The following is a 19,760-nucleotide window of genomic DNA, read 5'->3' on the forward strand; positions in this document are numbered from 1 at the left end:
GCCAACAGAAAGCTTTCCAGAAAGCACTCAGATGAGTAGCCTCATCTTTCTACTGAGGGGAATACCTGGTGACCCCTGGTGACACAGAAAAAGACATGTTATCTGGGACAGACCCAGGTACTTACTATCAGTCTTTTGCCACTTTGCTGAAGCATCTTTAGATAAAACATTATAAACAGAAAAAGACAAAAATAAAACACATTAGTGTAAATGTGAGTTCCAAATGGAACAATTGCACAATGTGGTTATGCTCGTGGTATACTGGCCTACAACTGAGGAGGAATAGCCCTCCTGGGCAGGCCTCCCTGTTGTCTTCACAATCTTGTTACTGCCATTGTGAAAAAATGGAAAGAATGTAGTACACCACTGGCCTTTTAAAAAAATAGTCCAGAAATAAAGACATAAGAGCAAGAAAAAATAATAATTTCCAATGTTTTGGCACACTCTCTCTCTCTACCCTATGCCTACCACTGGCAAAGCAGATCAAAAGTTCCCACAAGAGGTCACTATACCTAAGCATGCACTGATCAGAATGGAATAAGCCAGTGGCTTCACTCACTGCCCGGCAAGCTAGTGCCAGGTGTCCATGTTATGTAAAGGGCTGTCATAACCAAACAGATGCTGCTCAAAATTCTTGTTGAAGATATTTAAGTAAATCCTGATCTCTAACTCACACATGCCTCTCAACTGTCCAGATTTCAGCATAATGTCCAGATTTTTGTCTCAGATTTTTGGACTGTTCCTCAAATTTGTGGTTTTCTAGCAAACCACTGGGATGATCTGAGGATTAAAGCCACTAAATAATGGCATATATTTGAGTTTTAGACTTCATATCCTTCAGAAAATACATGATAACACAAATGTGTAATTCTTGCAACTCTCTAAGTTTATAAGAGCAGTATTTAAAATATATCCCTATATTTGGGCCTTTCCTCCCGTTATGTCAGACTTTTTTCCAGATTTCTTGTGCTAAGAGGTTTGAAAGGTATGAGCTCGCACCATGCACCAGAGTCACTTAAACTATTGTCTAAAAAATCTATGACCAGTCAACAGAAGGATTTACAAGCATATATATATATATATATATATATATATATAAAACATTAAGAAAGGGAACAAAAGCAAATTCAAGTTTGGCATTTTGGAAAAAATTCCTTTAGGTGTCGGGGGGGGGGGGGTGTCAGTCAGAAAACAAAGCATAATAAAGAGAACTGATTTGGCCAATTAATATGGATGCATCCTGCCCCCTGGAATAAAAGACTGCATTTCAGTACTTCCGGTTTTAAAAATGTGATCAACTAACTTGTGATAAGATTAACCTCTCTGGGCTTTTCACTCCTTTCTATGTATTTATTTAATTTTTGTTTTACATATTTTTAGCTGAAAGCCCTTCAGGTCTAGCATCTCTAAGCCACTGAGCACCTGATCACTTTGCCCCCCCCCCCCCCCACACACACACACACACACTTGTGTGAGCAAGGAATCCTCTCACTCCAGCTAAAAGCAAAGAAAACTCTAACCAGCAATCATCCAAAAATAGACAGCAGCCCCAGGTTTAACTCCAGAAACCTTGTTGTTGCCACTTGTGTAGTAGCCACTGAACATCTAATCGTTTTGGGCCCCCCCCCCCACTTGTGTGAGCAAGGAATACTCTCACTCCAGCTAAAAGAAAAAGAAAACTCAAACCAGAAATCATCCAAAAATAGATTGCAACCCTAGGTTTAACTCCAGGAACCTTGTTGTTGCAATTTGTGTAGTAGCCACTGAGCACCTGATCGCTTTGGCCCACCCCCCCCACTTGTGTGAGCAAGGAATCTGCTCACTCCAGCTAAAAGCAAATACATCTCTAACCAGCAATCATCCAAAAATAGACTGCAGCACCAAGTTTAACTCCAGGAACGTTGTTGCTGCCACATGTGTAGTAGCCACTGAGCACCTGATCGCTTTGCGTCCACCCCACTTGTGTGAGCAAGGAATCCACTCACTCCAGCTAAAAGCAAATACATCTCTAACCAGAAATCATCCAAAAATAGACTGCAGCCCCAGGTTAAACTCCAGGAACCTTGTTGTTGCCACTTGTGTAGTAGCCACTGAGTACCTGATCACTTTGGGTCCCCCCCACTTGTGTGAGCAAGGAATCCTCTCACTCCAGCAAAAAGCAAAGAAAACTCTAATCAGCAATCATCCAGAAATAGACTGCAGCCCCAGGTTTAACTCCAGGAACCTTGTTGTTGCCACTTGTGTAGTACAGGAGCCAGCTTTTGTGACTACTGTTATGTCTTGCTAAAATCTGTTACAGTCAGCTAGAGTGCATACCACAGGGGGCAACAGCTGCAAACCTTCTTCCTCTTAGCACACCCCCACCATTTTCATCAGTTTCACTGTTGATAATTTGCTTTATGTTAAGGTATTGATTGTTTTTTACAGTTGCTGTGGGTGCTCCCACCCCCCCATATCATTTCCTTTATATCTAACCACCTGCTTCCTCCTACCCAAACACTCAACCCTTTCCTATTCCTCAAAAACACTCTAGCCTACTTCCTGCCTCCAACATAGAAAACGTACCTACTCCACCACCTCTCTATGTACACCACCGTATAACAATTAACTATTACCTATAATTAATATTTTAACTGCAGTAAATACACATATCTGAACATAGTACAAATAAATTGACAATATATAATTCCCATTCACCTTATTCATAGTCAAGAACATCATTACAAATAAAGTAGCAAGTACCACCCCCCCCCCATATTTACTAATTCACTATCTCTGCTACCCTCTCTTAACTAGAGGATACCAATTACCTGAGCAATACTTCTTGGCCATACTGCAGCTCCCTAACACATACAACAATAGCTCTTGCACTGGCCATACTCTCTATCACTTTTCTGTAGCCGTATACTCAGCATTACCTGATGCTTATATAGCGCCTAAGTCCCTAACATCACTTCAGCTTGTAGCTACAGACAATTCCCATTAGCAAGACTTACACTCTCATCCACCTATCACTTCAAATCTCTTACCCCTCTTAACAACAAACTCCCACATACACCTAATACTGCACCTTTAATACAACATCAATCTCACTCATTCATAGATAGTACCCTTGCATGTAACACATTCTTTCTGAAACTAGATAACATGGGCTACACATATCCAACCCAACTACTAAAACCTCATTCTACCCATTAATAATCTTCACCTACTCCTACTTTCCATCCTGTCCTCCTACCACACTCAGCTTCATAACCACACCCCATCCCCTTGGCAAACTGATTCCACAGCCAACACCACCAAATTAAAAAACTTCCCTATACCGCCATGTGACCTTACCTCCCCCCTGCCCTTCTCTTACTCAAGCATTAAACTGAACATCAAAACTAACCCCCTCTCTTCTCAAAGACAAACTAAAATAATTCACAAATTGATCAAACGCTATCTACACCTACTCCATAAACTCACTTGCAGTGGTGATATACATCTCAATCCAGGACCCAAAACGTCAATCAGCCCAAACCTAAATCAGCTAAATCCCCTAGACCACAGACCTACCTCAGCTCTCCTCTACTTAAACATTAATGTAAGAAGTATACTTAACAAAATTCATGGCCTTCATGCCCTACTAGCTCTATACAAACCAGATATTGCTGTGTTAACTGAAACATGGCTCAAACCACAACATCACAGTAATGAGATTACTGCCCCGGGTCACAACATTAACTGAAGAGACAGATCAGAGAAAAAGGGTGGAGGTGTTGCAATATTATTCCAAAATAATCTTGCCTTAGAACAACTAGATTACAATACCCATGAATTCAAAGATATAGAACTAATCCTTGCTAAATTAAAAATAAGTTCCAACAAACATATGATTATTGCAGGTGGCTATATACCACCAGGAAATAACATCACTGTAATAGAAAGCCTGCTTAATTGGACCTCCAACTCCCTTCCACATGAAACCATACTATTAGGAGACTTCAATATTGACTGTCTTCACTGCTCCAGCTTAACCCCTCTGCCTTAATAAACCTCCTCAGGTTTACCCAAACTATAACCACCCCCACTCAAATTGACAAAACTTCCACAGCTTAGACTGGATCCTGATATATGACCCTGCTCTTGCACAACAATCTGGTTGTCTTCAAGATACCCTAAGTGACCATCATCCAACCTAACTAATTAGGAACAGATCCCAAACCATCAACCAACCTATCCTCAGAGTAGTTAGAAATAAAAAAAAATGTTATAGCTACTAATCTCATCAATACTCTAAAAAGTTGTAACTGGACCCCCCCCTAAAACATCTACCTCTCGACAATGCCGTTGAGTACTTTAACACAACCTTCATAAAAATCTTAAACCATCATGCACCCCCTAGAACCATTATAATAAAATTAACTATGCCCCATGGCTAAGAAAAGATACTAAAACTATAATGAAAGAAAGGGACAAGGCCTGGATTCAATATCAGAAAAACAAAACCACTACTTTGAGACAAAGCTATGTAGAGCTCCGTAACAAAGCCAAAAACCAAATCAAATGAGACAAATCCAGCTACTATACAAGCATGCAAGAAAAATTTGTACACAACCCACAAAAATTCTGGGCCACAATAAATGTTATACTGCATCCAGGAAAGTCCATGACTCCAACCCCTGTGCTTCCAAATAACCATTAAAACATTTCTATTCAGTTTAACAAATTCTTTACCAAAACAGTCCAGACCCTTGCCAATACCAAAAATAGTACTAGCAGCCCCACACCAATAACTACCCCAACCTACCCCAATATACAAAACAATAGCCCCAGTTTTCACCTCCACTCTCTATCCACCAAATCAATATCTAAACTCCTTGGCAAACTTGAACCAATCACTCTAGCAGCTGATAAGCTTCCAGCAAACTTCCTTCGGATCTCAGCTGAAGCTATAGCCTGTCCTGTCTCTATTCTCATAAACAGACCCCTCTTAGAATGCAAAGTCCCCACCTCATGGAAAACATCATATATAATTCCACTGCACAAAGGAGGCAACTCCTTAGAGCTTAGCAGCTATCACCCAATAGCAATCCTATCACCTTTAGCCAAAATATTAGAAAGAGTTATTCATACTCAACTAATACAGTACCTCCAGAATAACAACTTACTCTCCATATCCCAGCATCATGGCTTTAGACCTTCTCATAGCACCATGACAGCACTACTATCCTTCACCAACATAGTTAACTACCACAGAAACCAGGGTCTATTTGTTTCTTCCATATTCTTAGACCTATCAAAAGCCTTTGACATGGTAAACCACAGTCTGCTTCTTGATACCCGATCCACCCTAAATATAAGTTCCTTCTCTATATCATGGATCAACAGCTACTTATCTGCCTGTCAGCAAGCAGTCCTATGGCAGGACCAATTGTCCCCCCCTGTTACCAGTAATCATAGGAGTCCCTCAAGGAACCATCCTTGGCCCATTGCTGTTCTCTCTATTTACAAATCAGATCTCTTCATCCTCACCCACTGCCTCATTAGTACAATATGCAGATGACACAACCATCATATGTACTGCCCCTACCCTTAGTGAACTGCAAACCCTTACCCAAAATAACTTCACCCTAGCCGAAACTTGGTTCACTAACATCAAACTTCTTCTTAATCTCCAAAAAAAAAACAAACTAATTCTTTTCAGCCCTGGCAGAGCTCCTCCCCTAAACAATAATTTCACCATTAACTCCAAAGAAAACATTCAAATCAGTCCAACCACACTAATCTGCTAGGCATAGAAATAGACACTAATCTGCTTGGCATAGAAATAGACAATAACCTGAGGTTCGACATCTACATAGCACACCTTCTATTCACCCTCCTCTATGCCTCTCCGATTTTCACTAATCTCCACCAAACTGATCTAAATAAAATGGAATCTCGCTACAAGAAGATTGCCAAGTTTGCTACTGAAGCCTCATATAGATCCCACCACTGTCTATCCCTTAAACAGCTCAACTGGCTTGAGTTGCCTCATATACTTCTACTGAATCAACTCTCTATAGCACACAAACTCTACTACCTTCCTGAGATAACTCCAGCACATCAGCACCTAATTCAGCCCCACATTCCCTCTAGAGCCTTAAGCTCTAGTAACCAGAACCTCATAACTGTCATCAAACGTAAAAATGAAGCTGGTAAGTTCCTCTTTGCCAACACCATTGCCAAAACCTGGAACACACTACCAAGCCAAATAACTTCTACCTGAAGACCCACTAAGTAACTGGCTATGCTCATGCCACTCACCAGGCTAATCCATACCAAGAGAATTTGTGAGGGTACAGCTATGTATAAACAGTTTTTCCCCTGAAAGCTTCCAAACCCATATACATTTACCTTAGAAAACTTGTAACTGCAAAAGAAAAAAAATGTACCTCTGATTGTCTACTGTAAGAAATGTTAATCACTAGCATGATATACTGTTGTGTGTGTATATGCTATATGTATGCTTGTTAATCACCAGCATGTTGTCCTGATGTGTATATATGCCATATGTATGTATGTCCTACTTCTTTTTACTCTCATGTAATGTATTATAATGTGGAGCTTTTCTTCCCGGGTGTCTGCTGAAAATGGACCTGTGTCCAGTTGGACTTTCCCGATAAACAAATGTAAAATAAAATAAAAAAATAAATAAAATAAATAAAAATATTTTTATTAAAACACTTTTTGTACTGAACTTTTTATAGTAGTAAAAATATAATTAATGTAATGTTATTTTAAGTAAACTAATTGTATTCAATTTGATTGCCTACTTAATTGGTTACTCTGATCGGTTGTTAATATATATTTAAGTAGAAAGTGTTTAATTAATGGTTTTATTCCAATGAAGTCTTAAGTGTTAGGAAGAAAGCATTAAGTCTTTTTTATTTTGGATTAACTTTTTTTAAAGTTATTGGATTTCTTTGACAAGTATTGGATTTATTTACCATTAACACTGCTACATGTTGCTAAAGTGTACTGTGGACCTTTATAGAGTTACACATTTCAGGATGTCACATGACATGCATTGCTGGTCAACAACAGTAGGCAAGCAAAAATATGTTTAGCACGTGTCATGTTAACACTGAGATAAGCAGTAATAAGCAGTTTAGTACTGCCTAGGTATCATAGTGCTACACATTATTGTAATGATTAAGAGACAATCACTCTAAATTCCTTCATTAGTATGAACTTCATGGTATGAGACTGTAGTTAAAATTATATAAAGCATGGTTGCTGCATGCAGGAGGCCATACTAACAAAAGCAAGTCAGATATGAGGATTTCACTGAAGAAGATACTGCACTTTTACATAAGCATACAGAAGGAAGACAAGATCCCTGTTAATGTACCTCTTATGGATGTTAGCAAGAGGGCCAGGGCAATCAATAGATGTAGGTGAAATGATACAGCTCAAGGGCATAACATTTCATACTCTGCTAACCTGTGGGGGGATGTATGGTAGAAAACATATCACAAGGGCATCGCAATTACATGTCCAAGTTTGTTGGGGAGGTTCTATGAATAGAACGCAGCACAAGGACATGACAGGTACATATCTGTGTTTGATGGAGCCAATGGTTATGAATAGAGCATAAGGAATGATATATACACATGTAGCTTTGAGGAAGACACACTGTGGTCGATGTGCACAGAGGAAGGATATAATACAGATGATACAATGATGACAGTGTTGCAGGTGAATGCATGGGTATGTATATAGATAATGTGTGGATATAAAAGTTGTGTACAAGCAATAAAGGCATTCAGCATAATGATTTGGTAACTTGCCCATCAATGCTGTTGTTATAGGACAGTGGAGAATGGTCACAGCATAGCAGTGGACAGGTAAATTGGTAACAATATTAAAATTATGGGGAAGGAGGAAGAGCAAATGCATTTGCATCAGCCAAGAAAAGCCCTATGCACATATACAAATTTATCTGTGTAACCCATGGATGTATACATCTTGTCATGGGACCACAAGAGAATGAAGAGTTGGAAAAGTTAACCAGCCAGGAGACTGAGGTGTTGCTACAAGCGCTACTTCCATGTGCACGTCCTGAACAAAAGTAAAACAGGCAAGTCATTCTGGGAGCAGTTGTGTCAATGAGTGGTGTAGATTGTCAGTGCAGTATATGACCATAATAGGCATGTAGTACAAGTGCAAAGAAGGCTAACTAAGATGCGATTTGTGAAGATTGGGTGAAGACAGATAAAGGCTGCCAGCCTAGCCAGATAGAATTTTGGAGATAATTCTGTCATCTGTAAATATTAATGTAAATAACAGGCTTGTTGTCTTAAATTGTAAAAATAGTGTTACATGTGTAACTGGAAAAATGTAACAACAGTGCACTCTACTGACCAAGTAAAGCATGTTGTGACCTTTGATGTCAAAACTCGGAGCCAGTAAGACTAGAGTGAGGCAACCTGCATATTGTTTTAAGGTCAGAGTTAATGGCCAGAATTTGCATGCATAAATGTATTTTATTGCTCTGGTTTCTGCCCAGAGGTGAAGAATGTAAATGTAGTTTCTGTTAGCCTGGGAGCTCAGGGAAGCCACTCCAATAGCGGTAGCCATGGGCTATACTACCAATTGGATAACAATAATTCACAGTAATAATTGGACACCCTTTTAAGGGCCTTTGAGTAGCTGATAAATACTAGTGGGTGGTGGCAGCTGGTACTACCATATTGTCTGGAAAAAAGGGGCACAGCCAGAGAACCTGTGCCAGCCTTCCCCAGGAGTGTCTCTGTGAGTGTATAAACTCTTCTGAATGTGTGTGTGTGTGTGTGTGTGTGTGTGTGTGTGTGTGTGTGTGTGTGTGTGTGTGTGTGTGTGTGTGTGTGTGCATACATGTGTACAATACCGGTCATTTTTACTCAATTTTGCCTTATCTGTATACAGATAAATAACTGGGTCTTCACAGTTTTCACAATGTTGAGCCCATGCTTCAGTATTACATAGCCTCTACCATATCCTAAAATTGAGTCACAACATTGTGCAGTCCCATAGTGGCACTCTTTCCTGATCCAGTAAGGAGATTATATCTGAAATAGTTACCTGCCTTCACAATGATGCCCATTTCCTATTATTACCTTGGATTCCCCATCCCCTGGTAGTGTAGGGTGCCATATGTCCCTATATTTGCATTCTCCTATTCAAATGCTGATAGTTGTGACCCTCACAACTTTCCTGTTTGTGTAGTGTAACACTGCATGTATCATTTTGCTCTGGGTGAGCCATAGTGGTGAACCTGTGCTGCCATATGCTATGCTGTATGCAGCATCATCTGAAGGTGTGTAGTGCTGCTGGTAGTCTGCTTGCACATAGACTGCTGGTGTTTGGTGGCATCAAAATCACTACTGGAGTTAGTGGTGAGGATTGAGGCTCCTTGATTGCTGGGCCAGGATATGGGTGTCACATATTAATTGTTTGGCAGTGGTGGGATATCCACACCACATATTAATTGGTTGACAAATACTAATTGGCTTGTAGTGGTGTGGGTAGAGTGAATTCCTGTAGCTGGTTTACAGTGAGCTTTGAAGGTGTTTTGTACTCTAAATCAGCCATGCAGTGAATATTCAGAGTTCAGATCACAATTGTTTTATTTCTTTCATTAGCTTAGTTAGTCAGGGTGAGTTTGCAGAATTATTATTATCCAATTGGTAGTATAGTCCAGAGCTAAAGCTATTGGAGTGGCTTTGTACAATTTTACCAAAGGCATGCAAGTACTCTAAATACCTTAAATTATCTCTACCAAAAACAGCCACAGTTGAAAGTGTTTAAAAATATTTAATAACAAGTACTCAAAACACAAAACAATACTTTTACTACACAGTGCTAGTCAAGAGTTCAGAGATCACAGAGAAATACTTAAAATAATTCAGTAGTGCAGTTCTGACATCACAGAAAAACACTTAGTCTAATCTTTCTAGTTTCTAGCTATTTCTAAGAGAAAACGCAAGTCTAAGATAAACTTACATATAGAGCAAGACAGTGCTGGTGAGTTAAATGGTCAAGACAAAAATGCTTAATGCTCTCTGATTCTCTCAGTTTTTTAAATCACATTCCTGGTTCACATTACATCATTCTTCACACTTCCCAGGGTTCACAGGCTAATAGAAACTACATTTGTATTCTTAAACTCTGGGCAGAAACCAGAGCAATAAAGGATATTTATGCATGCAAATTCTGGCCATTAACTCTGGCCTTAAAACAATAGGCAGGATGCCTCACTCTAGACTTACTAGCTCCGAGTTTTAACATCAAAGGGTCACAACATGCTTTACTTGGTCAGTAGAGTGCACTGTTGTTACATGTTTCCAGTTCTGCATCTAACACTATTTTTACCATTTAAGACAACAAGCCTGTGGTTTACATTAATATTTACAGATTTATCTCCAAAATTCTATCTGGCTAGGCTGGCAGCCTTCATCTATCTTCACCCAATCTTCACACTATTATTTGTTAAAACCAAGAAGTGGGACATTGTAAGACACATGCCTACCACAAAAAGGTGGATCATCCACACAGATGTCACTCACAGAGGTGGAAAGTTTCCTTGTACTCCTGAATGAGGAGGATGAGCAGGCCCTCATACCTGACTATGGCTTGGATGATGGATGTGTGCTAGACATGACAGCTCAAGTATCTTTTGAGGGACATACCAGGCTAGTACCAGTAGGTGCTGTTCTGTGTTTTATAGCAACCTGCATATGAATGGGATATATTCAACAAACAGCTCTAGATACATCATATCTATTTACACCTGATCTGCAGGTACAATTCCTTGCACCACGGAGTATGTGTATGCAGCTATAAGGTCTTCACAGATTGTGTTATATCCAGCATATGTGTTACATGTTGAGGTGTCTGGGATATATTTCTCTCTGCTGCCACAGTTACATCATCATTACGCATTCACAGGTTCTACTGCTGATGGCTCAGTATAAGAGGACTAGTCATGTCCAATGTCAGGAGATCTCCTGTGGCTAATAATGGTGACAGCATTCCCATAACATTATTAGGTGGTACAGTGATACTGTCACTAACACTAAAATTATAGATCTTATACATATCCCTCACATATTATGTAAGAGAAAGGGCAGACTGGACATCCAGCCTCAGCAATGTTTACTGCTGTGCATACTGCTACTGTGAGCACCTCCCAGGTTACCCAGGACTCAGTTGCATTGACTCTAATGATCACGCTGGTGGACATCATTGTAACAACACAAAGTCTTTATTCAACCTGATGGCAACACTGAACATCAGTCAGCAAATATGCAGGTCAATAATCTAAGCAAAACAGCTACAATGCACCCCATGGCAGAGCTGATGAGCACTGTGCATGGACACCATGATGATGCACAGAATCTGCATGGCTTGTGGGATGACCTACAGCATCTGCACAGACGCATGTAGTATAGAGATGTAGAGCAGATATGCTCAGTTCCGTGGTAACCCTCTGTGGAATCCATTGGAGTATCCATTAGGCAGATGATAACTATTTCCATTCTGCCTCTGAAGAGTGTGCTGTCTGTGACTGTGGGAAGATCAAAAAGCAAAGAGGATGGTCACAGAACACCCATACACAAATAAGACACACATATCCAAAGACCATATCATTGTCAATTCTGACCCCTGCATCAGATACACCTATATGCAGCTGGTGTCACAGTTATGACCAATGATGCTTCTCAGTCTCCATCCTCATGATACCTTACCAACCCACATGTTTCTGTTTTTACTGCTTAACACCATCACTATCTGCAATTGGCTGACAGAACACTATGCCTATCCAAAGCCATTGTGCATGTCATGGATGCCATGCACACATTAGCAACCAATATAAGACACCACACTGGCATTCTCATACATGGTCCTAAAGTTCCTTGCCAACCCTGCTACAGACCACATTAAGCCCCTAAACAGCAGACTAACACAATACACATGGCCAGTGTTTGTGACATGAAAGCTCCTCCTTGCCACTAGAGGATATGATTCCAGACTCCCTACAACCTGTCATCTGCTAGTATGGCTGCCACATTGACCTCCCATAACCCTTGACAATGTGACAGCATTACTGCCAGAAATCAAAAGTCCTAACCCCCATTTGTGCAAATAATGAGGGATGTTCTTTGCGCACCCTATAACCTGTGTTAATGAGGTAATAGCCAATGTACAGAACCACCACCCAGTCCACTATTTTGCATAGTCTGAGCAAAAGACTGTATGGATCCGTTTTATTCTGTGCTGTCTGAATTCTGTCCCATAGTTCTGGATCACATACTGCCTCTTTGTCATTGCTGCAATGTATTATACCTACCCCTGCCTTGCACTGGGTACTATTGCAGCCAGTTCCTCCAATGACATTATTCCTAATTACTCCTCCACTGCTGTATATTGTCTTCCATCACTAATGTAAATTCCCAAATGCTGCATCTGCTTACATGCTGCCATATTAAAAAACATGATGCAGACAATAAACACTTGACTGCAGGTTTCCAGTGCATACTGGAGTGCACACACAAATGTATGCAAACAGTGGACTTGCTGCTTTGGGGTTCTAAATACATATTCAGTAATGTTCCAAGTTTGCAAATAAGAATTCAGATATGGGGATAGTCACCATTTATTTCAAGCATTTCCCGCATTACCTGCAACAAGCAACAGTGGAAACTTTTATATTTAGTCAGTTAACTGCTTGACTGAGGTCTATTACATCTGCTGTTTTACAGGTCCATTGATGTATACACTGCATCGGGTCTACTTTAGAATGCCAAAAACTCAAAATGTCGATCGTTCACATGAGTGAATAATCAGGAAGTCGATGTTGTTTTTTTTAGGATTGCAGTACAGTGAAGATTGGAATATTTGCCCTTTCCTCACTGTAGTTCGAATTTGGAGTAGGAATATATATTTAGTGGGGGGGGGGGCACAGCCCCCCATAATAGCGATTTTGAGTTCCTGATTATTTGCTCATGTGAGCATTCGATATTTTGATTTTTTGTTGTTCTGACATAGACCCCACTGCATCTACCAACTAGATTATTATTTGAGAAGTCACACACATGTGCAAGATGGGGGAATGCTTAAAAATGCCAGGGTACTGGACAGAAATGTTGTAAGTAATAACTTGTGCATTGCACACAACGTGGCAATTGATAAATTGAAGCCCTTCCAGTTGACATACCAGATACCTAGTAGAGCAACCGAGGTCCTGATAGTGGCATGTGTGGAATCAATGGCCCCCAAGACCACAGAAAAATGGGATGTGTTGTAAAATGTCCACAAGATGTTGATTCTCTCCACTGCTGTCCTTGAAAAGCATATATGTTCCACCACATGCTCCAGCAATATGTTAATGAACTGACAAAGACAAACAACTGATGTCAGAGCCATAGAGTAAAACTAAATGCCAGGAAGTGCATAATAGTATCCTTCAGGAAGTCATCCACCCCTGGCAACTATCATATTTACAACACACCCCTTAGAGTTGACCCAATAGTCAGGGACTTAGAGACACACATAGATAGTAATCTAGCCTTTGACTATCACGTGTCTACATTAGTGAGGAAATCATTCTATGTTGTGCAACTTATAAATAAAGCTATGGCATCTAAGTCCAAGGAAGTCATTGTTTCACTGTATTTGGCATTCATCAGACCTATCATTGAGTACAATGTCCCCTTTGGTATGTACCTAACCAGGCATATACAATAATTGGAGTGTCCACAGAAGTTCCTCAGTAAAAAAATACAAGGCTTAAGTAAAATATCCTTTGCAGTCTGCCTCAAGGCCCTATCCCTGTATTCTGTCTCCTACAGGCTTTTGAGGGGAGATCTATGCCTGACATACAGGGAATTGTCAGACCCCACTCTGATGGACCTCTTGCATATCGGCAAAACAAACCACACCAGAATTATCCATTCTAAAGACATAAACCTTGCCTGTGATATAAACATGACCTGTTGGAGAAACAGGTGTGTTTCCCAGAAATTACCCCATCTCTGGAAAAGGCTCCCCATCTGTGTGAAGCAAAGTTCCTCTCTAACCCAATTCAAATGCAGCCTGGACAATTGGATGGGGAACAGGAAATTCATCCCTGGCTTGGCACCTATGTCTCCAATGGACACAGGCAACCTGTAAATGGTTCATTTCCCAGCCCCTGCTTACACTTATCAAGGGAATCTGAACTTGTCAGAGATTTGAGATGCATGGCTAGGCTTAAAATGGCCCTTGTGGTCATTAGCCTAGTAAGCACCTATGAACCTATGGTATAGGATCCATGTTGGTAATGTTTGTGAAATTCCTAACATGCTCTGTGCCAAGGATGTTTACATGTTACATATATTTTCAGGAATGGATATTCCATACAATCCCCATGACTTCATGTATGGGTGACGTCTACCTCCTGAATCATTTCCCTATCAACACAGTAGCTGTTGACAATGTTCTGGCTTTGCAGATGATATCATGTTATGTGCTGGAAGACCCATCTGTGCTGTGAATGGCAGTGATATGTAACTTTGTAGACATTGGTTCTGAAAGCAACCAGTGGCATCTGTTGTTGAGCTATAGATACCGTCTCCTATCAGAAATACTGCATCGTTACTATAGTTCCTGTACACCAAAGATTCCTTGTGTACAGAATGGATAAATGCTGTGATGCATAGCACCAGCTTTTATACATCTCTGAATCAGTTCAGTATGTTTCATTTTTCTTATTTGCATGTGTAATGGAACTCATTTACATGTAGACCCCAGTATTGCAGGGTACCCAGTATTCAAATTAGGTTCATGAATCAAGATTCTGATCATCATCAAAAATTGCTTGAAAAGATAGGAGCAATAACTCTGATATTTTCAGAGTCTGCACCTTCACCAAGCTAAAGCTTTTCACTTATGACAAATAGGATGTGTTCTTTAGACTCTCCTCAACACACCTGGTTTTCAAAATCCCCCACTTGTGTCTGGATGTTACAGCAGTCTGCGGATATGCTTTGTATTCCTGACAGATTTAGACGCTCACTTCTTTGCACAGATGACATCCATCTTTAGTTGATTCTACTGAAATTTGAAATGCTGAGACCTGACCCAAACTCATGATGGTAATGGGTGCTGTGTACCATCTGTGATATCGATCCATTACTGAAAACCCCATCTCATCTACAGGGCAGAAATAATATGAACATTTAAAGACGAAATATGCTGGATGAAGATAACAGGAAAATAGATTTAAAAAGTAATGGAAGAACACAAAGAGATCCTCACACTTGCCACCTCCTACCTTTGCTATACATAGGGTCTAAACATAACCACTGTGCTTATGTAAATCCAGCACTGCTTCTAGTGAAAATAAAATTATCTTGCATAGCCATTTGTTTAATTCTAAGTTGTAGTGAACCTAGTCCAAATCCTCTTCTATGCAGGAAACAATCATTCAGCCTCACATATACCCTTCTTTGGTGCATTTTAGTCTTCAAAGTTTTATAAGTGATTTTGTTGTCATTCAATAATGTAGTCATCAACACAACACAGATTTCTGAGTTTTAAGTGAGACGTTTGTCCCCACCCCCCCATTCACACCCAGACAGTAGTCAGCTTTGACTTCTCTGGTTGTTGGCCACATTCTTTATATGATAGCACAACAGATGCCTGGGGCAGTCATGTCTTCCTGTTATATTGTACTGCATGTATTTAAATGCAAAAGAAGTCAATACACCTATCTGGTCTGACAATTATCTCATTTTATCATCCTACTTCCATTCCTCCTTCCTTAAATGCCTGTAAAACCTTTTTTCATCTACCTCATGCCTTCTTTAATGCCTCTGTGCAGTCCCTGTCCATCACTGTTTCAATAGTCCATTCCATAGGTTCATAAATCTCTTTGTGAAAAAATATATTTTTAAATCTGATAAGAATTTAGTACACTCATTCTGCTTGCCCCCCTTCCCACTCTGTTTTTCCTGCTTAGAGTGCCCCTTTGCATTTACCTGACATGTTCCCCATGTCTCTTTTTTCATAAGTGAGTTTTGTCTCCTGTAGCATCTGGCCATAGTGCTTTTGATCCACCACATAAATCTTTCTGAAAGTTTTACCCGAATTCCTTCTGGCAGTCTTGTATTTTTTTTTTTTTTACACACAGTCTCCAAAACTGAATGCAGTACCCCAGTTAAGGTACTGTAGAATGGAAGCATTAGCTCTTTATTGCTGGACTCTACCCCTAATGATAACCCCCAACACTCTGCTGTCACCGGTACAACTGCCCTCCCATTCTACTCATGGTGGTTTAATCCATGTTTGAATAACACCAGCCCCATTCTCACTCTGCTTCCATCAGTTTCAGTCTCCCTCAGCATAGTCCTACTGTCATTCTGAGAATCATAAGTGCAAGTCTAAGAATTCTGAAGCAAAACTGTCAAAATGCAGGACAATAGTCAATGCCAAAAAATTGATGTTCACTTTTAAAGTTTTTTTTTTGGTGGGGGAAGAAACCTCTGCAACCCCAATCTTATATATATACCATCTCCAAAATTGTTATATCTCAGAGGGCAGAGAATACTTTAAGAAACATCAGTCTCACGCTTAACATAGGTAAGTCTGCATTTTTGCTCATACAGTCTCGCTATTCCAGGATTCACACTAAAGAGTCTCTGAATTTCAAATGCTTACCTCACACAGCAGCTGATACTTCATACCAGGGTTGCTGTTATTACCTCAAGTGCAGTACTTTGCATTTGTTTGCACTGAAACACAGCTGCTTCATTTCTGTCCACTTGTTCAGTCTTTCCAAAACCCATGCCAGATTCATCACTGTTGCATCAATCTTTTGTCATCAGCAAAATTTAGCAATTTTTTCACCCTACAATCATGCACTGATCTTGAGTTGAATTTCTTGGCATCTATTTTCTGATCACATTTCAAGCTGGCTCTGATCAGAGATATGATCATAATCGTCTGTATAAAGCACTAACTGAAACACGTGTCATATAAAATATAAGGTTCTACTAGCATATTAGGTCTGCTAGGCCTTCCTAGTCTATCTGCTTTGCTGCATGAACACTGAGCAGCAGGAGGAACTTAAACAGTATCTTCTTTAACTTTTTCCCACTTATGACAAAACCACCACATGACTGTCCTATATATTACTGAATTCTGTAACATACTTGTTCCTTGCTACTATACAAGACCGCCTCAAATAATAGGGACTGAGCAAAATTTAGAACATGCTCTTTATATCATCCAAGAGCCTGAAAGGATCCATTAGTTTTCTCCTCAGTTAAGCTGGTTTTCAAATATAATGACCTGTTCACTGGATAAAAAAGCAATTATGAATGACATTTAAAACAACTTTAGTTGTCAGTACATTTTGTACTCTAACACAAATTGTTCTTATCAGAGCTCTGAAAACGAAAAAAAAAACATATAATGTAACGATAGGCAAGATCTAAAATGAAAATCTACATGCAGATTGTAACCTACCCAGTTCATCAAATGCTTTCAGTTATCAGCTAAATCGCTGTCTCGGCAGTTCTTAATGCTGCTATTTTACAGACGTATAAAATATCCTTTTCAGTTGTACATATGCAAAAAATGCATCCAAAAAGCAATACTCTGTTTTATAGCCAAGGCTTTTCTTTAACCACAAAGACCACTTTGCCGAAAGCCAGTGTGAGACAGATATTTGGCACAGAACGTATTTACTACGCATAAACTTGCTTTCATGTATATAATCAGCAGCATGTTATAACAAGCAGTGCTTTGAATATGAGCGTTCAAAGGATTATACTTCTGGCAAAACAAACATCAGCTCAAAGACTGACAAGCCATGCCTTTTCTCAACGTTTAATGATTCATGGATGGGTGATGTGTCATCTGTAGATTCCTCATTAATGATCAACAATGTAAAATGTTCTTTGGCTTCCTAGAGAATACCTGAAGGATTAATGTTATTTTGTTTTCCAAACATGGTTTTGAAGACTCTAGGCCTTCTGCCATCTTTATTTTTTGGCAGAGCATATATTCTTTTCTACCTCACAGTTCTGTTAAAGTTTAGTGGTAAGATAAAGTGTGTTGAGGCTTTTTGACTACAGGAAGGAAAGGATAATGTCTTCAACAGTATCCCAAACTCTCTGTAGTCTGAATAAGGAGGGCTCCTTGACAATTCTTAGTCAACTCCATCAACTTTGCAAAAAAGACATATAATAACAATATTTGCTAAAACAGGCCTTAATACTACTGTCTTCCTGCTACTAAACAACATATTTCCATATGCACAAGTACATTTTCTGTCTTTTTTTTCAGATGGATAACATCCAGGTTTTCCTTAACCCGTGTGCAACTTATGCTAACATTGCTATTGCTAACTCCTTTCAGCACTCAGGTGAAGTGTCAGAATCCACAAATGCATACACACACACACACACACACACACACACACACACACACACACACACACACACACACACACATCCATGCGCACACACATACACACACACACACACACACACACACACACACACACACACACACACACACACACACACACACACACACACACAACTATTTAGCCTAATACTAGCCCAATACTACTATGTCACAAGCAGGATACATAAGAATTGTATCTTTGCCCCTTGAATCTATCACTTTGCCTGATAGCTGCTACCAAATATTTGTCTGCAAATCAAAGAAATAAGAATGTAGATGTAAAACCAAAATAGTTATGTTCCAGAGGTAACTATTCGGATATTACAGTTGTTAACTATTTGATTATCTCATTGTAAGTATAATTATATCCTTGTATTATCAGCAGTCTGTTCTTGTTTGTTTGTATGTTATAAAGTAGTAATGCACAAGTATAAACATTCTGGCTTACAGTTACAAAGAACTTAAACAACCAAGGCTGGATGGAGAGTCTGTTACTAATGTATTACTGAGGATCCTTTTGTAGGTCACTTGATATGGTATGACTTCTATATCAGGTGTAGCTAAGCTTGGGACCCTCGTGGATTGATCCTTGGATGAGCTGAGTTAGCCAGGTAGAAAGAGACCGAGAAACATACTGGGACCAAAATTCAGAAGGTTGAATTCTGAAATGAGGTTGTACAAAAGGAGACCAAACTCCTGCAGCAATGCATAGTTAAGGCAGATTTACTTTGTGAAGGTGTCCACTGAAGTCCAGTTGGCCACTGCATAAGTATCTGCAATAGAGATATCTTTAAAGTAAACACAGAAGGCAGACAGTCTTCTTATGTTTTGGCTTTGGTTGCAACATTGCAAGTGATGGTTTGCTTGGTGATGGCGAATTAAAAATGCAGTTGCCAATGCATTTGGAAAGTGCCTGCTTTACATCTGTGAGACATTCTTTCCTTTCAGCAAAAGAGAGTAACATCTTGCCCATTTTCTTGAACTTGTCAACTCCACTCAGATAACAGCTGATCTGATGTGTGCATAAAGGGAGTGAAGAGCTCTCTGCCCTTGCTTTCTAGCCCCAGCAAACAAAATAAGATGAAGAATGGACAGGTTCATAGGCTACTTGGAGTCTCTACCTTTAATAGCTGATAATGTTTAGTACTAAGGGACATCCAGTTCTTGTGATAAACTAGATATGGTTCTGTTAATATCCTGTCTAGAAGCTCCGACATCTTACTTGCAGAACTGATGGCTAGTAAGAAGGGAGTCTTCTTAAGAAATTAACTTGATTGTTCTAGACCTTGCAGGCTGAA

At 39.7% G+C, this 19,760-nt stretch overlaps 1 long non-coding RNA gene across 2 annotated transcripts in view; it reads right to left on the bottom strand.

Moving 5' to 3' along the window:
- The window catches only part of LOC122804893, a 215,100-nt gene extending 197,410 nt beyond the window's left edge, over window positions 1-17,690 (bottom strand). For both annotated transcript variants that reach the window (XR_006365254.1, XR_006365253.1), the window contains exon 1: window positions 17,518-17,690. This is a non-coding gene — a long non-coding RNA (uncharacterized LOC122804893). The remainder of the gene's footprint in view (window positions 1-17,517) is intronic.
- Between the last annotated feature and the right edge of the window lie 2,070 nt (window positions 17,691-19,760).

Source organism: Protopterus annectens, chromosome 6.part0 (genome assembly GCF_019279795.1).
Source record: "Protopterus annectens isolate FY-2018-M chromosome 6.part0, PAN1.0, whole genome shotgun sequence".
Lineage (NCBI taxonomy): Eukaryota > Metazoa > Chordata > Ceratodontiformes > Protopteridae > Protopterus > Protopterus annectens.